Genomic DNA, 10,586 nt, shown 5'->3' with positions numbered 1-10,586 from the left:
GAAAAATGTCTCATATAGATGTCAAAACCTCGCAACGAAATCAATTAATATGGAACGTTTTTAATCAATAAGAACGGGACATTTCAGTTGGTATCCGAGCGTTGGTCTTAGAGAACCAGAATTTTGCATTAGTGTGTCTTATCGAGTTTGTTAGGATGCATTAGTGAGTCTTTACTTCGACCGTGTTTACTTGAAAAATGATTGCTTACCAAATTTTGTTGGAAACTATATATTTTTAACATGTGAATATTATGTGATATATTAATCTCTTAACGCGTTTGATATTATGTGATAGATGTCTACCTCTAGAACAAGTCCCATTGACTCATCTAATAATAATGAAGAGTCAAATGTAAATTGGAATGATTCGTGGACTGATTCACAAGTTCCCGAAGAGGAACCGAAAGAAGAGTCGGAACCGGAAGAAGAATCGGAACCGGAAGAAGAATCGGAACCGGATGAAGAAATAGAACCGGTGGGGGAAATAATAAAACAGTTAAGTAAAAGAAAATCCTCAACCAACCGACCAAGGTTAATTATGGTCAATGGTGTTTCCGCCAAGGAAGCAAAATATTGGGAGGATTACCAATTCTCCGATGAATCGGATTCCGACGAGAATTCCGATGATATTATAGAAATTACCCCAACTGAATTTAAAAAGGCAAAAGAAAATAATAAGGGAAAGGGCATAAAAATAGAGAAATCTAATTTCAACCCCGATGAACTTTATATGTATCGTCAACCCCCGAAGTCCTTAAGTTGTAATAATGAACCGGGAACCTCTAAACCACCAGGTTTTTCTAAACCAATGTGGAAAACTACGGCTCGTATTAGGGGAACATCATATATCCCTAGAAACTTGGTAAAACGAACCAAAACCAAAGAAGAAGAAACAAGCGAGTCGGAATAAGATAGTTGTATTCGTGTGGTGTAATATATTTAATATAGTGTGCTTATGCTTTATGATATATGTAAAAATTGCTTGTATTAATAAGTATTTTTTTTATGAATCTAACTCTTGTCTATTTTACAGTATAAAAACACAAAATGGATAGACAACCCAATATTTTAAGAGACCTACCCGGAGACATGATTGATGAAATCTTGTCTAGAGTCGGTCAGAATTCTTCGGCACAACTATTTAAGGCGAGATCAGTTTGTAAGACATTCGAAGAACGTTCCAAGAATGCCTTGGTTTATAGAAAGCTTTCGTTCGAAAGATGGGGAATATCACATTGGAAAATCCATAAGTTACGATGTGTTTACTTTGACGCATATATTGCGGGGAACCCAAATGCTATTTTACGCAATGGGTTAAGAAATTATTTTGACTCAATATATCCGAATATTGGACTTCATGATTTAGAAAAAGCGGCTAACATGCAACATAAAGAAGCATGTTATGCTTACGAATTAGTAATGTTCGCTTCTCACCAAAGTGAGAACAAGAACATCGGGCTACAACTATTAAACAAAACGTTCCCACAAGTGACGGAGTCGGTAATTAGGGTAAGAAATGAGGTTTTTAGATTGTTACGGGACTGTTGGACATTACGTAACCCTCGTCTCTTTGACGACGTTACAACACGCTGTCTTATCAATGGCCATAACGGTTATGTTCCACAAGACCAAGGATGGGAAGTAATCCTAGTAAAACCAGAATGCATGACTTGTTTCTGGACGTATGAATTACGTGTCTTTATTGCCTTTGCTGAACGATTTGTGTACTAGCTAGAATTATCTTCACAACCATCTTGTATCAAATTAATTGTGTGCTATATTTCATGCTATATGTAAAATAAGCGGTATTGTAAGTTTGTAAAATATTGTGTAAAAGTTTGAACGCGAAATATTATTATAATCAGTTTTTCATATAGAATTGTAGTAGTTGAATTGTATATTAGCTACTAAGTATGAACTTAACGGGTAGGTACTACCCGAATTTAAACTTATAAAACGCTAATATGAAGAAAAAGCTTTTATAAATGAGTTCATATTATGCTACGAAATACTATTAACTACTCTTAATATTCTGTATGATTAACTTGTTCCATTTGACTATTTTGAAGGAAATGGCACCGACTACTCGACACACCGTGAATATGAATGAAGAGGAATTCCGTACTTTTCTAGCTTCAAACATAGCCGGAGTACAGGCTGCGCTACATACCAACAATAACCTTGGATCTAGCAGTACAGGAAATCGTGTAGGATGCACCTACAAAGAATTCACTGCCTGCAAACCTTTGGAATTTGATGGAACCGAAGGACCGATCGGATTGAAACGGTGGACCGAGAAGGTCGAATCGGTGTTTGCCATAAGTAAGTGTACTGAAGAGGACAAAGTGAAGTACGCTACGCATACCTTCATAGGTTCTGCGTTAACATGGTGGAATACCTATCTAGAGCAAGTGGGACAAGACGATGCGTATGCACTACCGTGGTCAGCATTCAAGCACTTGATGAACGAGAAGTACCGTCCCAGAACCGAGGTCAATAAGCTCAAGATGGAACTTAGAGGGTTACGAACCCAAGGATTTGATATTACCATGTACGAAAGACGATTCACAGAATTGTGCCTATTGTGTCCGGGAGCATTTGAAGATGAGGAAGAGAAGATCGACGCGTTTGTGAAAGGATTACCGGAAAGAATCCAAGAAGATATACGTTCACATGAGCCCGCCTCCATATAACAGGCATGTAGAATGGCTCACAAACTAGTGAACCAGATTGAAGAAAGAATTAAAGAACAGACTGCTGAAGAGGCCAATGTGAAGCAAGTCAAAAGAAAGTGGGAGGAAAATGGTGATAAGAATCACCAAGACAACAACACCAGCAATTACAACAATAATCGCAACAATTATCCCAACAATCGCAACATCAATCGCAACTACAACAAACGGCCCAACAACAACAACAACAACAACAACAACAACAACAACAACAACAGCAACTACAACAATCATCCCAACAACAATAATAACCGCAACAACAACAACAATCAGAAGCAGCTATGCCAAAGGTGTGAAAAGTATCACTCTGGGTTCTGCACCAAATTTTGCAACAAGTGTAAAAGAAATGGTCATAGCGCGGTGAAGTGTGAGGTCTACGGACCAGGGGTTAATAGAACGAAAGGAACAAATGGTGTCGGAACGAGTAATGGCGGAGCAAGTAGTGTCGGAGCAAGTTATGCCAATGTAGTTTGTTATAAATGTGGAAAACCGGGCCACATTATTAGAAATTGCCCGAACCAGGAGAACACGAATGGACAAGGCCGCGAAAGAGTTTTCAATATTAATGCGGCAGAGGCACAGGAAGACCCGGAGCTTGTTACGGGTACGTTTCTTATTGACAATAAATCTGCTTACGTTTTATTTGATTCGGGTGCGGATAGAAGCTATATGAGTAGAGATTTTTGTGCTAAATTAAGTTGTCCATTGACGCCTTTGGATAGTAAATTTTTACTCGAATTAGCAAATGGTAAATTAATTTCAGCAGATAATAAATGTCGGAATCGAGAAATTAAACTGGTTAGCGAAACATTTAAGATTGATTTGATACCAGTAGAGTTAGGGAGTTTTGATGTGATAATCTGTATGGACTGGTTGAAAGAAGTGAAAGCAGAGATCGTTTGTTACAAAAATGCAATTCGCATTATACGAGAAAAAGGAAAACCCTTAATGGTGTAGGGAGAAAAGGGCAACACGAAGCTACATCTTATTAGTAATTTGAAGGCACAAAAACTAATAAGAAAAGGTTGCTATGCTGTTCTAGCACACGTCGAGAAACTACAAACTAAAGAAAAGAGCATCAATGATGTTCCCATTGCAAAAGAATTTCCCGATGTATTTCCGAAAGAATTACCGGGATTACCCCCACATCGATCCGTTGAATTTCAAATAGATCTTGTACCAGGAGCTGCACCAATAGCTCGTGCTCCTTACAGACTCGCACCCAGCGAGATGAAAGAACTGCAAAGCCAATTACAAGAACTTTTAGAGCGTAGTTTCATTCGACCAAGCACATCACCGTGGGGAGCTCCTGTTTTGTTTGTCAAGAAGAAAGATGGTACATTCAGGTTGTGTATCGACTACCGAGAGTTGAACAAACTTACCATCAAGAACTGCTACCCACTACCAAGAATCGACGACTTATTTGATCAACTACAAGGCTCGTATGTTTATTCAAAGATTGACTTACGTTCCGGGTATCATCAAATGCGGGTGAAAGAAGATGATATTCCAAAGACTGCTTTCAGAACACGTTACGGTCATTACGAGTTTATGGTCATGCCGTTTGGTTTAACTAATGCACCAGCTGTGTTCATGGACCTTATGAACCGAGTGTGTGGACCATACCTTGACAAGTTTGTCATTGTTTTCATTGATGACATACTTATTTACTCAAAGAATGACCAAGAACACGATGAACATTTGAGAAAGGTGTTAGAAGTATTGAGGAAGGAAGAATTGTACGCTAAGTTTTCAAAGTGTGCATTTTGGTTGGAAGAAGTTCAATTCCTCGGTCACATAGTGAACAAAGAAGGTATTAAGGTGGATCCGGCAAAGATATAAACTGTTGAAAAGTGGGAAACCCCAAAAACTCCGAAACACATACGCCAATTTTTAGGACTAGCTGGTTACTATAGAAGGTTCATCCAAGACTTTTCCAGAATAGCAAAACCCTTGACTGCATTAACGCATAAAGGGAAGAAATTTGAATGGAATGATGAACAAGAGAAAGCGTTTCAGTTATTGAAGAAAAAGCTAACTACGGCACCTATATTGTCATTGCCTAAAGGGAATGATGATTTTGTGATTTATTGTGACGCATCAAAGCAAGGTCTCGGTTGTGTACTAATGCAACGAACGAAGGTGATTGCTTATGCGTCTAGACAATTGAAGATTCACGAACAAAATTATACGACGCATGATTTGGAATTAGGGGCGGTTGTTTTTGCATTAAACACTTGGAGGCACTACTTATATGGGGTCAAAAGTATTATATATACCGACCACAAAAGTCTTCAACACATATTTAATCAGAAACAACTGAATATGAGGCAGCGTAGGTGGATTGAATTATTGAATGATTACGACTTTGAGATTCGTTACCACCCGGGGAAGGCAAATGTGGTAGCCAATGCCTTGAGAAGGAAGGACAGAGAACCCATTCGAGTAAAATCTATGAATATAATGATTCATAATAACCTTACGACTCAAATAAAGGAGATGCAGCAAGGAGTTTTAAAAGAGGGAAATTTAAAGGATGAAATACCCAAAGGATCGGAGAAGCATCTTAATATTCGGGAAGACGGAACCCGGTATAGGGCTGAAAGGATTTGGGTACCAACATTTGGAGATATGAGAGAAATGGTACTTAGAGAAGCTCATAAAACCGGATACTCAATACATCCTGGAACGGGGAAGATGTACAAGGATCTCAAGAAACATTTTTGGTGGTCGGGTATGAAAGCCGATGTTGCTAAATACGTATGAGAATGTTTGACATGTTCTAAGGTCAAAGCTGAGCATCAAAAGCCATCAGGTCTACTTCAACAACCCGAAATCCCGGAATGGAAATGGGAAAACATTACCATCGATTTCATCACTAAATTGCCAAGGACTGCAAGTGGTTTTGATACTATTTGGGTAATAGTTGATCGTCTCACCAAATCAGCACACTTCCTGCCAATAAGAGAAGATGACAAGATGGAGAAGTTAGCACGACTGTATTTGAAGGAAGTCATCTCCAGACATGGAATACCAATCTCTATTATCTCTGATAGGGATGGCAGATTTATTTCAAGATTCTGGCAGACATTACAGCAAGCATTAGGAACTCGTCTAGACATGAGTACTGCCTATCATCCACAAACTGATGGGCAAAGCAAAAGGACGATACAAACGCTTGAAGACATGCTACGAGCATGTGTTATTGATTTCGGAAACAGTTGGGATCGACATCTACCGTTAGCAGAATTTTCCTACAACAACAGCTACCATTCAAGCATTGAGATGGCGCCATTTGAAGCACTTTATGGTAGAAAGTGCAGGTCTCCGATTTGTTGAAGTGAAGTGGGGGATAGACAGATTACGGGTCCGGAGATTATACAAGAAACTACCGAGAAGATCATCCAAATTCAACAACGGTTGAAAACCGCCCAAAGTCGACAAAAGAGCTACGCTGACATTAAAAGAAAAGATATAGAATTTGAAATTGGAGAGATGGTCATGCTTAAAGTTGCACCTTGGAAAGGCGTTGTTCGATTTGGTAAACGAGGGAAATTAAATCCAAGGTATATTGGACCATTCAAGATTATTGATCGTGTCGGACCAGTAGCTTACCGACTTGAGTTACCTCAACAACTCGCAGCTGTACATAACACTTTCCACGTCTCGAATTTGAAGAAATGTTTTGCTAAAGAAGATCTCACTATTCCGTTAGATGAAATCCAAATCAACGAAAAACTTCAATTCATCGAAGAACCCGTCGAAATAATGGATCGTGAGGTTAAAAGACTTAAGCAAAACAAGATACAAATTGTTAAGGTTCGAGGGAATGCTCGTAGAGGACCCGAGTTCACCTGGGAGCATGAAGATCAGATGAAGAAGAAATACCCGCATCTATTTCCAGAAGATTCGTCAACACCTTCAACAGCTTAAAATTTCGGGACGAAATTTATTTAACGGGTAGGTACTGTAGTGACCCGAACTTTTCCATGTTTATTTATATTAATTGAGATTGATATTTACATGATTAAATGTTTCCAACATGTTAAGAAATCAAACTTGTTAAGACTTGATTAATTGAAATATGTTTCATATAGACAATTGACCACCCTAGTTGACCGGTGATTCACGAACGTTAAAACTTGTAAAAACTATATGATGACATATATATGGATATATATATAGTTAACATGATACTATGAGAAGTAAACATATCATTAAGTATATTAACAATGAACTACATATGTAAAAACAAGACTACTAACTTAATGATTTTTAAACGAGACATATATGTAACGATTATCGTTGTAAAGACATTTAATGTATATATATCATATTAAGAGATATTCATACATGATAATATCATGATAATATAATAATTTAAAATCTCATTTGATATTATAAACATTGGGTTAACAACATTTAACAAGATCGTTAACCTAAAGGTTTCAAACCAACACTTACATGTAACGACTAACGATGACTTAACGACTCAGTTAAAATGTATATACATGTAGTATTTTAATATGTATTTATACACTTTTTAAAGACTTCAATACACTTATCAAAATACTTCTACTTAACAAAAATGCTTACAATTACATCCTCGTTCAGTTTCATCAACAATTCTACTCGTATGCACCCGTATTCGTACTCGTACAATACACAACTTTTAGATGTATATACTATTGGTATATACACTCCAATGATCAGCTCTTAGCAGCCCATGTGAGTCACCTAACACATGTGGGAACCATCATTTGGCAACTAGCATGAAATATCTCATAAAATTACAAAAATATGAGTAATCATTCATGACTTATTTACATGAAAACAAAATTACATATCCTTTATATTTAATCCATACAACAACGACCAAAAACACCTACAAACACTTTCATTCTTCAATTTTCTTCATCCAATTGATCTCTCTCAAGTTCTATCTTCAAGATCTAAGTGTTCTTCATATATTCTACAAGTTCTAGTTACATAAAATCAAGAATACTTTCAAGTTTGCTAGCTCACTTCCAATCTTGTAAGGTGATCATCCAACCTCAAGAAATCTTTGTTTATTACAGTAGGTTATCATTCTAATACAAGGTAATAATCATATTCAAACTTTGGTTCAACTTCTATAACTATAACAATCTTATTTCAAGTGATGATCTTACTTGAACTTGTTTTCGTGTCATGATTCTGCTTCAAGAACTTCGAGCCATCCAAGGATCCGTTGAAGCTAGATCCATTTTTCTCTTTTCCAGTAGGTTTATCCAAGGAACTTAAGGTAGTAATGATGTTCATAACATCATTCGATTCATACATATAAAGCTATCTTATTCGAAGGTTTAAACTTGTAATCACTAGAACATAGTTTAGTTAATTCTAAACTTGTTCGCAAACAAAAGTTAATCCTTCTAACTTGACTTTTAAAATCAACTAAACACATGTTCTATATCTATATGATATGCTAACTTAATGATTTAAAACCTGGAAACACGAAAAACACCGTAAAACCGGATTTACGCCGTCGTAGTAACACCGCGGGCTGTTTTGGGTTAGTTAATTAAAAACTATGATAAACTTTGATTTAAAAGTTGTTATTCTGAGAAAATGATTTTTATTATGAACATGAAAATATATCCAAAAATTATGATTAAACTCAAAGTGGAAGTATGTTTTCTAAAATGGTCATCTAGACGTCGTTCTTTCGACTGAAATGACTACCTTTACAAAAATGACTTGTAACTTATTTTTCCGACTATAAACCTATACTTTTTATGTTTAGATTCATAAAATAGAGTTCAATATGAAACCATAGCAATTTGATTCACTCAAAACGGATTTAAAATGAAGAAGTTATGGGTAAAACAAGATTGGATAATTTTTCTCATTTTAGCTACGTGAAAATTGGTAACAAATCTATTCCAACCATAACTTAATCAACTTGTATTGTATATTATGTAATCTTGAGATACCATAGACACGTATACAATGTTTCGACCTATCATGTCGACACATCTATATATATTTCGGAACAACCATAGACACTCTATATGTGAATGTTGGAGTTAGCTATACAGGGTTGAGGTTGATTCCAAAATATATATAGTTTGAGTTGTGATCAATACTGAGATATGTATACACTGGGTCGTGGATTGATTCAAGATAATATTTATCGATTTATTTCTGTACATCTAACTGTGGACAACTAGTTGTAGGTTACTAACGAGGACAGCTGACTTAATAAACTTAAAACATCAAAATATATTAAAAGTGTTGTAAATATATTTTGAACATACTTTGATATATATATATATGTATATATTGTTATAGGTTCGTGAATCAACCAGTGGCCAAGTCTTACTTCCCGACGAAGTAAAAATCTGTGAAAGTGAGTTATAGTCCCACTTTTAAAATCTAATATTTTTGGGATGAGAATACATGCAGGTTTTATAAATGATTTACAAAATAGACACAAGTACGTGAAACTACATTCTATGGTTGAATTATCGAAATCGAATATGCCCCTTTTTATTAAGTCTGGTAATCTAAGAATTAGGGAACAGACACCCTAATTGACGCGAATCCTAAAGATAGATCTATTGGGCCTAACAAACCCCATCCAAAGTACCAGATGCTTTAGTACTTCAAAATTTATATCATATCCGAAGGGTGTCCCGGAATGATGGGGATATTCTTATATATGCATCTTGTTAATGTCGGTTACCAGGTGTTCACCATATGAATGATTTTTATCTCTATGTATGGGATGTGTATTGAAATATGAAATCTTGTGGTCTATTATTATGATTTGATATATATAGGTTAAACCTATAACTCACCAACATTTTTGTTGATGTTTTAAGCATGTTTATTCTCAGGTGATTATTAAGAGTTTCCGCTGTCGCATACTTAAATAAGGACGAGATTTGGAGTCCATGCTTGCATGATATTGTGTAAAAACTGCATTCAAGAAACTTATTTTGTTGTAACATATGTGTATTGTAAACCATTATGTAATGGTCGTGTGTAAACAGGATATTTTAGATTATCATTATTTGATAATCTACGTAAAGCTCTTTAAACCTTTATTGATGAAATAAAGTTTATGGTTTGTTTTAAAATGAATGCAGTCTTTGAAAAACGTCTCATATAGAGGTCAAAACCTCGCAACGAAATCAATTAATATGGAACGTTTTTAATCAATAAGAACGGGACATTTCAGGCAAAAACACTTACTACTCTTAAATGTCAATAGGTTGACTTTTCTGCTCACTCATCCAACTTTCTATTTCGAGGAATAACTCTCTTTCTCTCTCTCTCTCTCTACTTACTAAGGTAAATTCATAGCCCCACTTTACTTTGTGCACAACTTATTTACTTTACGGGGTGAGACACATGCTGCTTTTAATATTTACAATTTAGACACAAGTACCAACTGCTAAACTATGCTATACTCGGCTATGTCCGACTAAGTCCCTACAGTGATATTTTTAATTGCTCGTTGATTGCATGCTTAATTATTGGGGGTAGCCCTATCGGGAGTAACGTCCCCGATACATTTGACTAAGTCATTGTGTTACTTAATAATGAAATTAATCCGACAAGTATAGACTACAACTTGTCTTTAGGGCAAACTTGAACGTTTAGTCTAAATATCACGCACTGGCATAACTTTTTGATCCTGCGGGAGATCAACTTTACAAACTAAATCTTGTGGTCTAAAACAACGGTCAAACTTATTTATTAAACCTATGAACTTCACTCAAGCTTTTTGGTTGACACTTTAGCATGTTTTGTCTCAGGTGCTGATTGATTCAAGCTTTCTTACTTACTACCTATGTGATGCTACTT

The sequence above is a fragment of the Rutidosis leptorrhynchoides genome, chromosome 10 (assembly GCF_046630445.1).
Source record: "Rutidosis leptorrhynchoides isolate AG116_Rl617_1_P2 chromosome 10, CSIRO_AGI_Rlap_v1, whole genome shotgun sequence".
NCBI lineage: Eukaryota > Viridiplantae > Streptophyta > Magnoliopsida > Asterales > Asteraceae > Rutidosis > Rutidosis leptorrhynchoides.
The sequence above is the reverse complement of the archived record's forward strand: the minus strand, read 5'-3'. Positions refer to the sequence as shown.